The sequence below is a fragment of the Panthera uncia genome (genome assembly GCF_023721935.1).
Source record: "Panthera uncia isolate 11264 chromosome A1 unlocalized genomic scaffold, Puncia_PCG_1.0 HiC_scaffold_17, whole genome shotgun sequence".
NCBI classification, from domain to species: Eukaryota; Metazoa; Chordata; class Mammalia; order Carnivora; family Felidae; genus Panthera; species Panthera uncia.
In genome coordinates, this window is record NW_026057577.1 from 57,085,657 (window position 1) to 57,104,087 (window position 18,431).

An 18,431-nucleotide genomic window follows, 5' to 3' on the forward strand; every position below is an offset into this window, starting at 1 on the left:
TATGTGTGTGTGTGTATATATATATATATATCCCAATGTCCTGTGCCCATATTATTATTATTTTTTAAACTTTTTTTTAATATGAAATTTATTGTCAAATTGGTTTCCACAGAACACCCAGTGCTCATCCCAACAGGTGCCCTCCTCAATGCCCATCAGCCACTTTCCCCTCCCTCCCACCCCCCCCATCAACCCTCAGTTTACTCTCAGTTTTTAAGAGTCTCTTATGGTTTGGCTCCATGCTTTACCTTTTAATTTAATCATACATCTAGAGTTAGTTCTGTTTTATGTAATTGCTACAAATATTCCTTCGGTGGATATTTAGCTGTTTCTCATCTCTTGTTATTAACAACACTATTTCAGGGAATATCACTGCGTGTGTGTGTGTGTGTGTGTGTATAAATATGCACATACGGGTATATATATAGATTTCTAAAATGTAAGTTTGTCAGAAAGAAACATTCCTGTAAGAAGAATTGCTGGCCAAATAATATATGCATGTACAATGTTATTAGGTCAACAACAGTAAAGCAGGGAGGAACCTCTAAGTCAGTGGTTCTCCAATTGGGGGCGTGTGGGTGTGGAAAGCCTTGTCCACCATAGGAGACCCCTCCGTGCCTCCAAGTGACACCAGCCCAGCCACCAGTAGTTGCAATAATACTCCCTTGTCTCGCTGAAAACCACTGTCGGAGACCAACTGCCTCATTTGGCAGGTGAGCATCCTGCAGCTCTGAGTGCCTGGCTTGCCCGTAGGTGCCCCACTCACACTGTGAACAAATTGGTCTCCTCCCAAGTCTCCTAGCAAATGAGCAGTCAATGCAGGGCCACCTTGGTACAGATCAAGTTTGCCCAGTGAACGTCCTATGAAGCACTAGAACCCCTACAGTCTCCCCGCTCTACAAAACAGAAAAAGATTCTGTCACCGAGCTTGTCTAGGAGTGCTGCCAATTCCACACCCCCATTCACAATCAACAAGGGCAAACAGACCCGGTTACTTGCCTCCAAGAAACTTGTTTGATATTGGTATTGACAGAATAGATTTAACTACCTGCTTCCTGAATGAATTTGACTACCACACCCTGGCTTTCGAATACCCATTTTGCTAACTGCTTATGGAACTAAGTTTTCTGAGAAACAGTCTTTGGGAAAGGGTGACGTACAAGAAAGTTGCTGTACTAGGAGGCTGGCTCTGCCCTCAACCAAATGAAATCTTGAACAGGTTCAAAAAATCTCTCTGGACCCTGGGCAGTGGAATTGTCTCATTTATTATTTATTTATTTAATCCTTCCACCAGGGAGGAGGTCCCCTTTTACTTTTCCTTACTGTAGACAAGGCAGTATGTTGTGTCTGACAGGGGACACTGAGGTTCAATCTGCTTATTCGTCCCTTTGAATTCTGATTTAATCTGTTCTTCAGCTTAGTGTATTCTAGTGAAAGTAGATATGAGGGGTCCAGCTGGGCTTTTTGCTTCGGTGTTCCTGCTGCCCATTACCCTGACCACCTCCTCCCGATTCACTCCCACTTTCAGATAAGAGAAAAAGCCAGGGAGTTGGGCAGGAACCAGGCTGACCTCAGACATGCACGTAGCAGGAGACGAATACCTCTAACCCTGTATCTTTGCCACTTCTTCTCTGGATAGGCCATAAACAAATTCTGTGCTCAGGGAAAAATGATCTGGTATTCTTATATCAAATTCATATTACCTTTACAAATGAGAACAGATCTTCAAAGCAGGTGTACTGTGATTTGTTTTGACTCTTTACTGCCTCCAACTGAGATGTTTTACATATACTAATCTAAAGACAATGAATCCTGAGCTGATTTCATGAGTGTAAGTTATTCCAGCCCTGAAGTGAAGGGGCTGCTATGTGTCAGAACACACAGATGCATAGGCAACCAAGAGCTATCTAGCTAAATATCTTTTTTTATTAATCGGAGCTTCGGAGGTAAAATCTCCTTCTCAGGGACATCAAGGTGATTTGTGACACTCTCCGCACACCTTTAGATTCACAAACCAATGAGTACATCACACCAATCTCTCGTTTTCTCATCAGTGGCAGACATAAAACACAGGTAATCTTCATTTTACTCAGATGTTTCAATTAACTGTGAAAACCCCTTGGCTTATATTATAGAAGCATTTGTGAGTATTTCATTTTCTTTCAGTTTAAGCATCAACTAGAACATACACTTAAAATCTTGTTACATTTCTTTTAGAAATTGGTACAATTAAATGGTTGAGCTGACTGTAAGAAAGACAGAAACAATGAATCATAAGGACACCTGAGATCTACCTTTTAGCTGTCTTCCCAGGTGTTAGATTCACAGTTTAGGAAGGCAGGATCTGTTTTTTATGTTCACCGAGAACACAGAGGCCTGAAAATGGGAAATTCAAACACGTTTCTTTGCTAAGAATTCACCTCTTTGCACACCTCTAAATATGCTTCCCTTGTCTTTTTCTCATCCCTAGCCCATGCAGCAAGCACAGACATTTAGCGAAATTGTCTAAGTTAACCCACAAATATTTACAATCTTTTAAAACTCTTTTTAAAAAGAATCTTATGTTTATTAAAACAACAACACACATCAAATTTCTATTCTCTTGTGGACAGTTTGAGAACTCATGAGCTTCAGATTGTTTTGTTTGTTTTGTTTCCTGAGCTTCGAAAATGTGATGAATCTTTACATCTTTAAATTATTTTCTTAAGTTTCGCATTGCCTCTGGAACTAGTAGAAGCAGAGGACATTAAGTTAAATAAGTGTTAATTTTGTCATGGTGACTGCAAACAAATGGCTTTAATTGAATTAGGTGTTATTTGCTTTTGTTTTTGTTTGTTTTTTAAACTGAATTGAGGGAAACAATTGGTTACTTTAGCATCACAGAGATTAAATTTAGAAAACTGTATTAAACATTACACCAATTACATCTCTTGGAAATTTGCACATGACCATGGCTTAATAAATACAATTTTGTTGACAGTTTGCGAGTACAGCATCCCAAACAGTAGGTGATAATAATGGTTCAGACTAGCTCCAATTCTTACAGCTCTTCTAAAATCAACTGTGATAGAGCAGTGAGAGGTGCCACTTCCCCTTGCTGTCATTATGAAGATGTAATTCTGTTACAATTATTTAATCCCAAAGGCATTATTACACCTGTTCAGCAGTTTTCAACCATTCACTAAAATGATGTACAACTCCACTGTGATAAATCTCAGAGTGGTTTTTTTATTAAAGTTTCTTTAAAAGTATATGGCTGGAGGCGGATGAATTTAAATAAATGTTTGGAGAAACTACAAAAATAATTATATAAGGAAGGTGTTGTCTCACAATACGCTCTTTCACTTGTCTGAACTCTGCATTACCTTGAGATATGGTTACGGGATTTTTAAAAATCACTTACATCATGTAGATCAGACCAAAGGGTAATAGATTCATAGAATGTAAGCACCAGGAGGGAACTTAAAGAATGTATCGTTCAATGGCTCTCAAAATTTGGCATGAATTTTGAGAGATTCACCTGCAGGGATTGTTAAAAGATTGCTCATCACCACCTCCAGAGGCTCGGGTTCAGTGGGTATAGGCAGACTGAGAATCTGCATTTCTCGTGAATTCCCAGGTGACGTTGATGCTGCTGGCCCAGGGACCCCACTTTGTGAATTGATCTAACTCACTGTACAAAGAAGGAGGCCAGCACCCAGACAGATAAACCAATCTGCCCAGCACAAGAAAGGGAAAGGCAGGAGCCTGGAACCTGCACCCAAACTCCTCGGATAAGACTGTGCTGGCATTGGAGAAACACCCCTCACCACACCGGCATGGCTGGGGCATGGAGAAGGCAGTGCCTAATAGTCATGGCTACAAACAAGCTTAGCAGTCTGGCAACAGCAGACATCTTAGAGCAATGACAGAATGGAGTGTCAGATATACACAAAGGGCACAAAGGAACTAGAAAGTTGAAGTCAAATACTATTTGAAGTTGCAAGAAAGTGAGTGATCACCACGGGGAGGAGAAATTGGTTACAACTACTTGGATGCTCAGGTTGCCTGGGTGGCTCAGTTAGTTAAACGTCTGATTTCACGATCAGCTGATTTCAGCTGAGGTCATGATCTTGTGGTTCCTGAGGTGGACCCTCATAGTGGGCCCTGTGCTGACAGCACGGAACCTGCCTCAGATTCTCTCTCTCCCTCTCTCTCTCTGCCCCTCCCCTGTTCGTGCTTTCTCTTTCTCTCAAAATAAATAAGCTTTTGTTTCTTTAAAGAACTACTTGGACACTCAAGAGTATCTCAAAAAGAATGCTTATTTCCTCTACCCCAACAAAACCTGTCCTTCCTCATTTCAGGAAGCCACACACTACCTATGTAGGGAATCAAGATCAAGACCTCAAAGTCAACCAGTTCCCTCTTCTCCCTCACCTCCCACATTGAATCCATCAGCAATCCTGCCATTTCCCTCCAAAACATATCTCAAATCCACCTACTTCTCTATCTTCACAAGTACCTCCACCTCAAGCCACCATCATCTCTCTGGAGTATCTGTAGTAGTTTCCTAACTGGTCTCCCCACTTCCAGTCTTGGCCTTCTATAATTCATTCTCCACCCCTCACAGCCAAAGTGATCTTTTACAACAAATATGATCTCACCACTTCCATGTTAAAACTCTCCAACGGCTTTCTATTGCATCTAGATAATATCTATGCTTTACCACAATACTACAAAGCCCTACATGATCTGGCCTCTGCTTACCTCTGTGACCTCAACTCCTTTCACTCCCTGACTTCTCATCAACTCCAGTCACAATTTTCTATCTGTTCTGAGGACACACCAAGAACAATCCTGTAGGAAGGCCTTTATGCTAACAATTTCTGCTGCCTGGGATGTTCTTCCCTCCACCAATCTTTACCTGGTTTGACCTCTTGTTGGCTAAATTATGGCTTAAATGTCACCCAGTCACAGATATCTTCTTTTTAGACCTCATCAATCTGTGAAGTTCTGTTTTATTGGTCTATATTTTTACTGTTTACCCTCTTCTACCAAATACAAGCATTAGTAAATAAATCTAAGCTTTATTTGTCTGGTTCATTGTCATATTCCTGGTGTTAGTACAGAGCACATAGTAAGTGCTTAATAAAATTTCCTGCATGAACACCAGGACTCTGGTGACAGGGATAGGAATTCCTTCCTGGAAAGGCACTGGCAAGAAGGCAGAGCCTAGACTCAGTGAACAAGAGGGACAACCATTCACTAGACCAGAAGGATTAGGTGAGCTGTGGAACTTAGGAACAAGACAGAAACCTTGTTAGTAAGACTGGATTCAAAATCTAGTTAATAGTTTGCAAAACAAACAAAAAAACAAACAAACAAAACTGAGTTAATAGAAGAACATGCTACTGAAGCAATAAGGTCAATTTCCCCAATGTCATTTCACTGAAAGCCACATTTACTTCTTTTCTTCAACTATTTGAAATTGACTTAATTCTGTCTTCATAAGGACATTTGAGAGGCTTAAATCATCTCTGTCCATGTGCTGATCCTGGAGCTAGAGTTGGGGAAAGAATGAGGGAGAGGTTGAAGGGTATAAGAATTTATATAAAACATATTTGCTAAAGATGAAGAATTCTTATGAATATATTATTCACTTCTCTATCATTAATAAGAATGCATATGTGGGAATTTTTAAAACTCCAAGTATATTCAAGAATATATTTTTCATAAATATATTTAAAAGCAAAATAGATCTATAAGAAAAACGTTATAAAAAATGGGAAAAATATGTTCATTGTTGGCAGCTGCCATCTTGATTTTCTTCTTCTCTTTGTCAGTTATTTTGCTTTCATCAGACAGTTGTGTCCTCTTTTCAGTGACTCTCTGTCCCTGAGTTTTCCAATATTCCTCTAGAATATACTGTTATTGTAGTGTCTTGTTATACTTTTTATCTATTTATTTATTTTCAGAGAGACAGTGACAGTGTGAGTGGGGGAAGGGGCTGAGAGAGAGGAAGAGAGAGAATCCCAAGCAGGCTCCCCTCTGTCAGCACAGAGCCCGATGCAGGGCTTGATCTCACTAACTGTGAGATAGTTACCTGAACCAAAACCAAGAGTCGGAAGCTTATGCAACTGAGCCACCCAGCTGTCCCTGCCTTTTTATACTTTTAATTCTTAAACTGCTTAGTCAAGATTCTCAAAGTCCTTGTGAATAAAAGTACTATTTTGTTCATAGGTAACCCAAGACCCAGCAAATCAGAAAGTTGATCGAAGCCACTGAGCCAAATACTCTTCAAATGTGAGTTAGGAGAGGCCAACACAGAACATGTGGTCATTGCTTTACTGCCATTTCAGGATGCCATTGAAGAGCCTGGCTAGGATAGGAATGCAGTTGGCAGCATTATTCTTCAAATAGTCTGATTGGAAACTCTGATGCCATGTTTAAAGCAACTGCCATTGTGGTTGCTGCTGCCCACAGGGTGGAAGGAAGTTTCTCTGCTCTGAGTACTCTGGAAAAGGTACTTGGGATGGAGGTGGGACCAAACCCCAAGGAAGTGAGCAGCAAAAATAAAAACTGACCCCATATAGTACAAACACGTTCAGTTCTAATGACAGTTCATGTGCTCTATACTCTGTGTTTATAATGAGACACTAATTCATAGTTAATGTCCCATAATTAAAAGTCCACCTTGGTTACATACATGACAGACTATCTGAAAATATATCTGCTCTTGCATCTTAAGGAAGGACGATTTAGACTTTTGTTCCGTTTCCACAAAGGGAATTTCCTTTAGAAATCCTAAATATATGTTCCTATATATAGATTTGCAGGATTTAGGGGTCTCCATCTGAAATGACTTGATTGACTAGGTCAGTGTGATTGTATGGGGGGGGGGGGGGTTGCACCTTCTCTTTTTGGTCATTTCAGTAGTTCTGACCAATTTGCCAGAGATGGGAAAGGAGAGGTAAAGGAAAAACAGCGAAACCTAAGATTTCCGTTTGTTCTAATGTTTAAAATGTTGGTAAAAGTTTAGCGTATGAAAAATAAAAGTTTAGCATATGGGTTGTCATGTGCATTTGTTATGAACGTAGTTTACCTGTCTAAAGATGGGCATACCAAAGCTACTTGAAAGCAGAACATTGTGTAAATGTGTGCATTGTGATTGTAAGAGAAAAACTGGTTTCAAACATATTAATGGTTTTTTGTAGGGATTTGAGAAAAAGTGACTTGATCTTCCCTCAGTTAATTTTTTTGTCATTGGTGATGAGTGAATAAAAACTCTGATGGTGGGGTGCCCGGCTGGCTCAGGAGGTAGAGGAGGCGACTCGATCTTGGGGTTATAAGTTCGAGCCCCCATGTTGGGTGTAGAGATTACTTAAAAATAAATTTTAAAAAATGTTCATTACAAAAAAAAAAAGAACTCTGATGGCATGACTCACAGCAAACAAGGACTAAAGACGCCTATTTCTAAGGAAGAGGGACGTGTGAACCTTCCAAAATTGTATGGAAAATTTCCATGACTATGAATATGTGCAAGCACTCAACAATACTTGTTTATGGTAGTAACCCAAAGTTATGATCTGGATGATTGGGGCACCTAGAGTCACATGACGTCACTGATAGGGAGCCTAGTTGAATGAGTGGCTTTCTTGGGGTGTACAAACCAATGGCAGTGGATTCTGACATAAAGGAAGATCTGGGACATTGTGTTTTAGGCTGCGTCCTTTCCCCAATGGCAGAGATTTATGAGGGCAGGTATGACAGCCAGGCTTTTTTCACTGAATTGAGGTGGGAAGAAGACCAATACATTGACTAGAAAAACACTAAAAAGATTAATTGAAACAGAGCCTCCAATTGACATCAGACAACAAAGAGAAGTGGTCAGGGCAACCCAGCAGGCAGCGTTTTGAGTGTAGGCCTTATATTGCTCTCAAGAGACATATCAGCAAGTGGAAACAAACTTCACAAAAATGCAACTGGCCTCAACCAGCAGATAAGTCCTTGATATGTGGACCCAGTGAAGAACTACAAAGGACTCCAGAAAGAACTGTAGGACCCAGAGCAATCTTCACAGAAGCAGATTTCTGCAGATACATATGGACAGTTATTATTTAAAGGTACTCTTCAAAGCTCTTGGGATAAGAAGATGAATAAGACATTCTTATTCTTAAATAAGAATTTAAGCAACAAGAAAAAAGACAATGCTGGTGCACACCTTGTTTTGTACAACAGATGAGTCCCCAGAAAGCTGTTTTTAAAGAGAAAGATTACAGATCAAAGTACTGCATATGTTAAATGCAACAGGGGGGCGCCTGGGTGTCGCAGTCCGACTCTTGATTTCAGCTCAAGTCATGATCTCATGGTTCGTGGGATCAAGCCCCGAGTTGCACTCTGCACTGACAGCACAGAGCCTCCTTGGAATTCTCTCTCTCCTCTTTCTCTGCCCCTCCCCTGCTCACATGCACGCATGCACACACACACACACTCTCTCTTTCTCAAAATAAATACATTTTAAAAATAAACAAATGCAATAGGAAGATGAGGAAGCTTGAGGCCAATTCTCCTGTAGGGAAGAAATTATTCTTTTTTGAAATGCTAATGATGACATCCTTTCATCTATGTTGTCAATATAGACTGCCACAGCTGTGATTTTCTTAAATCAGCGTATACCCATACCCATAATATGTGCATATATATGCATAGAGATTCATCACTATATCCTTAACATTAATTTTCATGTAATTTAAGGACCTGCACTTTCTACTTTGTGAATCTTTCTGTCCTGTAAAGGAAACGAGTTCACTCAACTACACACTATCAAGCCGACAGGTAATCAATCAGTGATCACACATATCAGTTCCAGCTGAGCTCCCGTCTATTGCTAAGATGGTTACAATAACCTCTAACTGTTCCATGTAAGTAGAAATGGCCTCTTAGACGTCTACACCAAAGGTTCAGACAAGGAGGATCAACCCGCCAGTCGCAGTAGCATTGCTTTTTTTCAAATGTGTCTTTGTCAGCAGTATTTTTAAACATGGGCCCTATCCTGTACTATATTTTACTGTTAAAAGCATCTTTATTCTCCAGTTTCAGGGATAAAAGGCAATTTTTAAAATGTCATGATGGGAAGTAATTTTTCAAGGTTTTCATGACAGCACATAAAATTAGATTAAAAAATATCCAAAATTAGGCCTTGTTCATCAAGATTGGACTTTAATCTGTGTTTCAGGACATCTGGGCAAAACTCTCCTCCTACCAATATTGTTAAGTTGACTGAAGAAATATTTTCGGCTTTTACAGAAAGCTGTAAAGAAATTTACAAACTCACGCACAAATGCCTTCATTTAAAAGCTATAATTAGCTGGCTTCCCTAATCTTGCCTTTTGAGCAGTTCTCACACAAGAACCTTATTATTATCTGGAATGTCAAGTTCCAAAATGCTGTGGGAGTGGGTTTCACAGGGTTTTACCCATTGCCAGCTGGAGAGATGCCTGTCATATAGTTACTGGGGTATTGTCCCACAGAAGGAGAGTCCCCAGAACCCTATTTCCTTCTTAGGTATATGTCAACAGCTGCTGGTGGCATTCAGATCAGGGTGTACTTAATAAAAGAAATAGAAAGAAATGTTTCCCCTTTTCAGTGAGAAGATGGATAATCCAAGGATAACATTCATTAGGATTTTGGAGTAGGAAATCTCATCATCAAAGTCACGCTTTTCAAAAATGCATGTGCGTATGGTCGAGGGGAGGGGTCCTATACATTTTTAAAAAATCATCTCTATATGTGATTTTCCTCAATTCTTACTATGTGAGATAGAAGACCAGACAAACAGAAAGCTTGATTCCTACCTCAAAGACGAGGGAGGCGAAATAGGAAAGTCAGAATCCATGCCCGGTGTTTGGCTCACATGGCCACTAATTATGGATCTTCTGAGCTTTACTTTGTATGGTTTATAGATGAATAGGGGTAATAATAATGGCCCTATATAATAGGATGGTTTAGGGATCAAATAAAATAACACGGGTAAAGAGTTTAGCAAGCCCCTGCACATAGCAAGTCCTTAATGATATATTTTTATGTAGGAAAAGCTTGAGATCGCTGAAAAGCATATAATAGCACACACAAATTAATGTAACAGAAATTCTAAAGTTTCAAGAGATGTAAACAAAATGTGTGAAACGATGCAGAGAAGAAAATGCTATTTAAATGCTATTTAAGCCAGAGTAGGAGAGCAGAGAGCAGAGTGGTTTCAGGAATATTGCACTGACAGCTGTTTGGGGTCAACTGATGCATCACTACTGACTTACTTAGGATCATGCTTCAGAAATTTGGGCCTAAGATGAAGAAATCCCAGCCTAGAGGAGTGATTGTGAACATACAAAGTGAAGGCATCACCAACATTGATGAGAAAGAAACATTCTTTAAATCAAAGGAGTTTTCTCTCATAAATGGGAAGGCCGCAGTAAGTGGGAATTGCCAGAACCACAATGAGGTAAAGTGGTATATTTTATAAAGATTCTTTTTTTTTTTTTTTCCCCGCTAGGAGCCCAAAGTATTTTCAATTCCAAAAGCGCTGTACTTCTTAAAGTAGGGTTGATGGTATACAGAAATATAGAGAAGTAAATTCTCTGAAGACATCTGATTCCTGCTTATTTCCAACAAAAAGCAGGAAAACATAGTTAAGGAATGAGAGGAAGTAATTCTATCACAAAGGTAGGCATCATGCTAAGCATGAGATTTAGCTCTGAGCTTCCTGGCAGTCAAAGCAAAAGGAAAAACAAATTAGTATGTAGTTTTTCCACTGCAGAAAGAAGGAAGCAAACCAGATCTTCAGGAGCATGAAAACTTTTCCTGGATTTTAAGTCTAAGAAAATGTAATTAAAATTAGCTTGCTCCAAAGTTTAGGAAAGGGGATAAAAAACTTAAACTTCAGACTTCTTTTGAAAAATCTGATGGGCTTAGCCATGTTAAGCCGCCTCTGATCATTTACTCCTTACCTGAGTTCTCAAAAGGATTCAGGCCCATGGGTGAACAGGTTTTGGTAAAATAAATACACACACATTATTAATGATGCATAAATCCTTAAACACATGGCTTACCCAATCCTAGACAGAAATTCGCAGTCTATTAACCCCTTTCTCCAGCTTTAGTGAGTTATGGTCCCTCTCATTTTTAAATTTTTGGATATGGGGGACAATTCCATCAAACGGGAAAGAACAGCTACCACGGAGCTTGCTCCTGACTAGGGCAAAAGGGTGGCCAGAAGGATTAGAGGCTGGCGCTGAGGAGTCCCGTCCACCTTAAAACCCACCGGGGCCTTTCTTCAACAGCTTCCTTCAGCCCAGTTGAATCTCGCGGGAGAGCCAAGTTTCCTTGGAGGGGTAGGGCCAGTTTCCCCGGCCAGCAGCTCCTCATCATAGGAAATGCAGGGGACAGGGAGAAGAGGAAAGGCAGCTTTTGTTTTCACACCTCAGCTTCAAGATGGGGTGGAGGTGGGGCGGCAGGACTGCATCTTTTGCAGCCTCTGAGAGCAGCGCTCTGCCGTGGAAATCTAATTTGACACAATAGGTAAATAAAATCAACTGTCATCAGCTCCCATTTTATTTACGGGACGAGGTCAATGTTTTTTAAACATCAAACGAAACAGCTTATTGGAAACGGATTTCAGAACGACTCGATAAAGGCAGTTCTGGAAGTTAGTTTGGTTTTAAATGCCCAAATACAATGCATTACTTGCAAAAATGTCTTTAGCGAGCTTAAGACAATATCTTAGCGAATACATTTGGCAGTCCCGCACCTCACCGGTTCTGGGAACTGGACACCTCCCGGTCCCCTACCATCCCCCCGGGTTCGGGGCTGGGATCGCACCTGGGGCCAGCGGAATGGGGGGCGCGGGCAGGCTGCGCGCTCGCTCCTTTTTTTCGGCTGCGTTCCTGCCTTCCTTTTGTTTGGTTGCCTCCTCTTTCCCCTTGGTTGTTGATTATTAGTATTTTCCTAGTTTTCCAAACTAATAAGTGCCACTATCAGGCAGTTGGAAGCTCTCGGAGGCTGCAGGCTTTGCCGCTCGGCCTTAATTGATATTGAACGAGCTGCTGGTAGACGGGAACAGGGCCGCTGCTGGATAATTTGCAGTTTAATCAGCGTTTGTAATGAGAGCGGCTGATTAGGGCTGTTGGAAATAAAAGAGAGTTACAAGGAACGTCTGTCAGAGTCCGGTGATAATTCAGGACTAATTGTGGTGATTAGCGCAAACTGGATGACTTTGGGCTTTGCTAATGCAAAGAGAAACGTGCAGGCTCCAGCCAGGGACCCCTCGGAGAACAGTGCACTGGCTGCGCGCAACTTTGCTGAGCCATTTTCCTGCGAAGCCCCCAGCGGCTCCGGAGCTGGGTGGGGAGGCCGGTGGACGCCCCCTTCGCGACTGCGGAGCGCGGGGAGGATAGGAGCGGTGGCCCTGCCGCGCCAGCACCTCCCCTGTCCCGGGGCTTTGGGGGGGGCCCAGCTGCAGCCCCGTGGACTCCTCTTGCTCTCCCCAACCCACTCTGTCCACCTGACGCCTCCCACCAGTAGTCCTGGGCTCGGGGCTGCAGCCCCCACGCGGCCAGGGAGACACACCCTGCTAGCCCCCGACCCCTAACTCCCGCCTCCACCTGCGCGCGCGCCTCCCTGAGGGGAGCCTCGGAGCTGGCAATTCCGGACGTCCCTGCTCTACCGCGTCGCCTCCTCCATCCTCTCTTTCTCCCGGTCCTCTAGGCCCTCATCAGACTCTGCGAGAAAAATGTTCTGCCCCTCCCCCCACTCCCCCAAACCGCTGCCCCGGTGGGTGTCCCGAAGCCTGTGACACCCAGAGCGGCAGAACCTTCGAGTGCGCCGGAGAGAAGAGAACCACAGCTTATAAACGGCTGGAGTTCTCATTATTGAGGAGTTTCATAACTCTTTAATTCATTTTTAATGATGGCAATAAACATGGTAGTCATTTTGGAACAATAGCTAAAAATCATAGGGCCATTACTGTCCATTAAAACAGTGTTTACAGTTCAATGGAGGTTCACGTGCCCGGTAGTCATTCATATTAGCCAAAGGAGAGATTTATAGGTCGGAAGAACCGTTCTCTTTTTATTCTTTATATAACATAAAGCTTACTGAGCAAAACTGTAAAAAAAAAAAAAAAAAGTTCACTTGCCTTTTAATCGTGTGAATAGGGATTTAAAAAGGAGATGTTGTCTGGCGCCTGGTTTCTATTTGATCAATAAATCATCAAGTGCTTTAAGTGCTTTATTCACTATCAAATTAAATGAAAAATACTTTAACCTGTGTCCCCGGTGTCCACAGATAAAGCTAATAATATTTTCTGTTATGTTTCCACTTAGGCATTTAACACTCAGAAAAATCTACTATGTCTCATACTCTTTCTCTATTTTATAAAACACCATGTATTTACCTCGCACACCTAAAGACATAGGGAATTCTCACCATCAAGGAAGACCATAGTGTTTCCAGAAGAAGCTAGGATACTAGAATTTCAGTAACCAGCCCCAACTAATATGGCTACATCTTAAAGATCAAGGTGGAGGTGCAAGAATTCAGGTCCCACAGGCCCAGAAGGCTGGCTCTTGCCAGCTCTGTTACAGGCTTGAAATAACCTTTTACCTGTTTGCCCTTTTCTCTTTGATTCCAACTCTTAATACAATAATAAATCTAAACAATAGGCCCAAAGGGACAAATCTCTATTATTTCCCAGATTTTCCTGTCCTAGATTAGATATCATCTAATAAGATATATTTTATACATAGACCTTCCCTGCCTGGCTGGCTGGTCCCTTCCTCTACCTAGAACCATAACTACAAGGACTGTATTTTAGGATGAGAGAATTAAAATATAGTTTAGATACCAAGCCATGTTATTTCACCTTTCACAAAAGAAAGCATTTCCCTTAGTGTGTACATTTTGGAAAGAGTTTTTGTTTTTTGCTTTTCTTTAATGCCTGGGGTAACCTAACTCTGGCTTGTAAAAAAAAAAAAAATGCAATCGAATGATATTTGTGAAGTTTAATTGCTAACTTAGCAGCTCGGTCACACCTCCCAACCCATTAGATGATGAAATCTCACCTGGTTAACGGATACAGCACTGTGGCCTCAATGGCGAATGCCTGATTATACAGCCAAGCTGCTAATTTACCAAACCCCCCGACCAGGGAGGCCTGGACGGCCACCACTCACTGTATTCATGCGGTAGCTAAGAGAAGGAACCGTATTCCCTGAGCCGCTTTCCAGCTACCCGCAGAATGAGAAATGTAAAATTAGTGGAGGTGTGTGCATGAAGGGAGCCGAGCAATTAGCAAGGCGCGGGCGCCCGCTGGCCCGGAGGGGGTCGGGGAGGGCGAGTGGGGAGACCAGGGCACGAGGGCAAAGGGCTCCCCTCCTCGCAGCCTTCGGTCTGCAGGCCCCAGCGGCGGCGAGGTCAACGCCTGTGCAGCAGCCCCCGCTGCTACAACGCCCAGTTAAGAACAATGCGGCTTTCTACCAGCCCTTTGCACGGTGCGCCTATCCGCGAATTAATACCAACCCGGGCTCCAGACCCACGCCCTGGAGCTCACACACACTTTGTCTTTCTGTTTCTTTCCAGTTTGGCCCAGCAAAATCATGTTAAATATTCAAAACGCAGGAAACTCAGCAACTGGTAGCATCTCCAACAACAGGCCTCCTAGGTACTGGACACGGATTTTAGAAGGAGGGGGTCGAGAGCCCAGAGTCCCCCTATCTAGTATCCCATCTGCAAACTCTCCTCTCTCCCACCTCCCAGCTCCTAGCTCCCAAGCAGCCACCAGCCTTCTTCTCGGTGACTGCAGGACTTGGTTGCTGAGTGAAATGCGAGGCATGCGATCTTGTGTTTCCCTCCGCCCTGGGTGGGGATGCGCATTAACTGGATATTTACAATAGGAGTGTGCGCACGCACCTCTGCCTGCGAGGGCAGGTGTCTTTGTACAGATTCTGTTGGATGCAAGTGGAATTACATGCATTTGTGCAGGTTCCAAAGCCATTTTGCAGCCGGGATGTTGCTCTGAGATTGGATGAGGGGCCAAAGAAGAAAGCCCCTCTATTTAGGGGTTTCACGGCTGCCTTTACTTCCTCTCCTTCCAGCTTCAGGTGGCAAACCCAACCCTTTGCCTTCCTATCCTCTCTTAAAACCAACCAAACAGTTCACAAACCCTTATTTATTTGTTTGTCTGTGGTTATTGCCCATGTTATTAATTGCACCCGGACCTTCCTTGCTCTTTGAGAGAGCAGCGGTATAAATTGGCTCTAATAAATATTAGCCGCTAGATTAGGCGAGGTGAAGCTGGCACCGCGCTCTATTTTCGACCTGTAGCCTCTGCGAAGCCGCCAGTTCTGCGCCAGATTAGCCCCATCCATCCAGTGTCAATGGTTGTCTTGTTGAGAAAATCAGTGAGTAAACAGGGCTGACAGAGAGGGGGCCCAGCTGATTACTCATACAAATAGACTGCAAACTCCTCCAGGAGAAGCTGTTTCCAGAGATGGGTTTCTCGCATTGACAAGGCTGCTTCTCCCAGGATCCTGTGTCCTGCTGTTCCCACTTTGTCCTCCATCAATCACACAATTGTGTCCGGGATGTTTTATAGAGTCACTTAATATCCCTGCCTTCATCTCTATTCACTTAGAGAATCATCTGCCATCAGGGCTAAAGGCTTTCTGCAGGATGGGACTGGCGACACACCCGGGCAACAATAGCTGTGGTGGAAGCAGGACCCCAAGCCCTTTCTGATGCTAATAGAACAGCCCCAGGATGTTCCAGTGCGAGGCGGCCTTTATTGAAATCGGCCATTAGCCCTTTGTCCACTGCATTAAATTATCCCCTGGGCTAGTCCATGATAGGGGTGTGGAGGCCATAATAAGTTTACTTTAAAAAATTTCTTTCTCTCTAAAATGGTTTTGGGATTTGAGAATTGGTTGCAGTGAAAGTCATGCATAAATGCTTTTTCTCTTCTTTATAAGAAAGGGGGAACTATTTTCAGGCTCAAGTACATAGGGTAATTTTGGCCTTTATTCACTTTCTCTATTATTTGCAGTATATTCTGCCCCAGCCCACACCCCCACCTTCTGCCTCAAGCCAACCTGTCCAGTCCAGATAGGGAAGGATTAAGTGAAATTTAGTTTTAGTCCAAAGGTACAGCATCTTTTAAGCAGAGAATTTCCACAACTGAGACGCCACCTGGATACAAAATCACATTTTACGGGGGAATTTTAAAGACAGAAGAAAGAATTACAAGGTATCACTCTTTAAGTGGCTCATCTACAAATTAGATTGCTACACAATTAATCAGAAAGTTAATTAATGAGCAAGTTACTAATTAGGACATTTAAAACCAGTGTGTTTATAGTTTCTTAGTTAAAAAAAAGCTCCTGTAGTTAATTGGCCCACACACTGATCTCATAACTGAGAGTGGAGGTTAAAATTCTACAGATGTATTATTTATTATATATAAGTTCTAATTATGTCACCACTGCATTCCATACTCCATAACTGTCAGAATTTACAGTTATTTGGAAAGGTTGGCATTAGGAAAATAGAATCAGACTAAAATATGAAAGTCACTAAGTATGTCTACAGGTTTTGAGCATAGATGCATTTACTTTTTTCCCGGGCAGTAACTTCAGGAAGGGTTAGTTAATTTTCTGACTGGTCTCTGGTGAGTTAAAGCTTTCAGAGCTCCCTCTTTATAAACCTCCATAACGTTTATGGTTTACTTGGTAGAAGTAGCTTAGAACTGAAAACTGAGGGACAAAATTAGGTTTTGGAGTTTGAACTCCTAAAGTTTCCGCCTCACTAAGGTGGAGGAATATGTCCAAAAGGTGATCTCTCCCCCCACCCTTTTTTTTTACTCACAGGTTTAAAACTATATTTACATTCAAACATGGTTGTCCATTGAGAATTTCTGGAATATTTGCAAAGGACAGATACCAAGTTAATTTCATTAAAGAACAAAGGCACAGTCTGGTGATCTGAACCTTCCCTCTTATACTGTATTTTCCACCTGGTTAGTCTGTAAGGCATTGGCCCTTCTGAGAGGCTAAGGGTCTCTAAGCTCTCCTTTCCATCAAAACCTCCTTGACCACAGCAGTCCAGGCCCTAGGCTACACCTAGGGCTTCGCTGCACTTTGAAAGGGGAGGCAAGTTTTAAAGCTCCTAAAGTGTCCAGGAGCAGAATCCACACGTTCCTCTCCTTTCCACTGTGTCAACCAAAGTGCCAAATCAGCCAAGCCCCTCTGCTGAGACTGTGACTTGGAGGGCCAGCCTCCACTCCCCAACCAGGATCTTCTCTGGAGAGGGTCCTGGGCAGGATGAAGGCAAAGGCCTGCCCCAGAAAATCTATTTTCTTTCCAGGCCCTGGACCTTCCACGTATACCTCAAACAATCCTGACTTTTTCTTTGGGATGGGTACCACTAGTTAACCTGTCTCTAGATGTTCTAGATTCTTCTAAGGAAGAAGGGAGAACCCTGAGGCTGGATAGGGACTCAGATAAAGGCTTTCCAGGGGGAAGTCATGCCCAGTAAGCAAACAGCTTTGATCTTTAGTCACAAGGGAAGGTGGCAACACACACACACACACATACACACACACACACACACACACACACTCACATGCAGGTTACCCCAGCGAGAACACACATTGGTAATTTTAATAAAAGAGGTTCCTGTACCACATTATTAGCAATAAATCTACACCATTCTTTGTTGGTTAAAATCATTATGATCATCATCGCTATCATTACTGAACTCATTATTCTTGTGTTACTATCAGAGTAGATTTATGATAATACCCACCATTACGCCTGAGTTAAAGAAGGTGTAAAGGTTTGATTAATAGCTGCTTTCATGTTTTAATACTCGACATTTTCTCACATTTTTTCTAAATAAGGACCATGATAATTACAGGCAGTAATTACTGCTTTTGTTAGGAGTGTGTAATTAGCCACATATGCATTGTTCTTTAAAAAAAAAAAAAAAAGAGAGAGAAAGATACAAAGACAAGAAAAGAAAAACGACAGTTTGTGACCAGGGCCACACATTTAGGGTAGGCAGTTTGGCTGGGTCACCATTGGGTGCTTTCACAAAGGGAGAGATGGATCTGCAGTTCTGCCCTGTCGCTACCTGCACGGGACAGCGAGATTTTGTTTTGAATGAAACCGGATGAAAGTGGAAATGAAATATTCAGCAAGATTTGCAAGGACGGGTTGGTTGCACCTGGAGATATGCAGGTGTCTGACACCCTAAAGGGGCATTCTACAGGCCCAGCCTTAGGAAATGTGGCGCATATCTGTGTGCTCCCGGGTATAAAAATGCCCGGGCCTTGTCTCCTCTCTCCTAGCAGACGCCAGGCCTGTGGCCGGCTTCGCATCAGTCATCCTCTGGCGCTGAATTAGCCC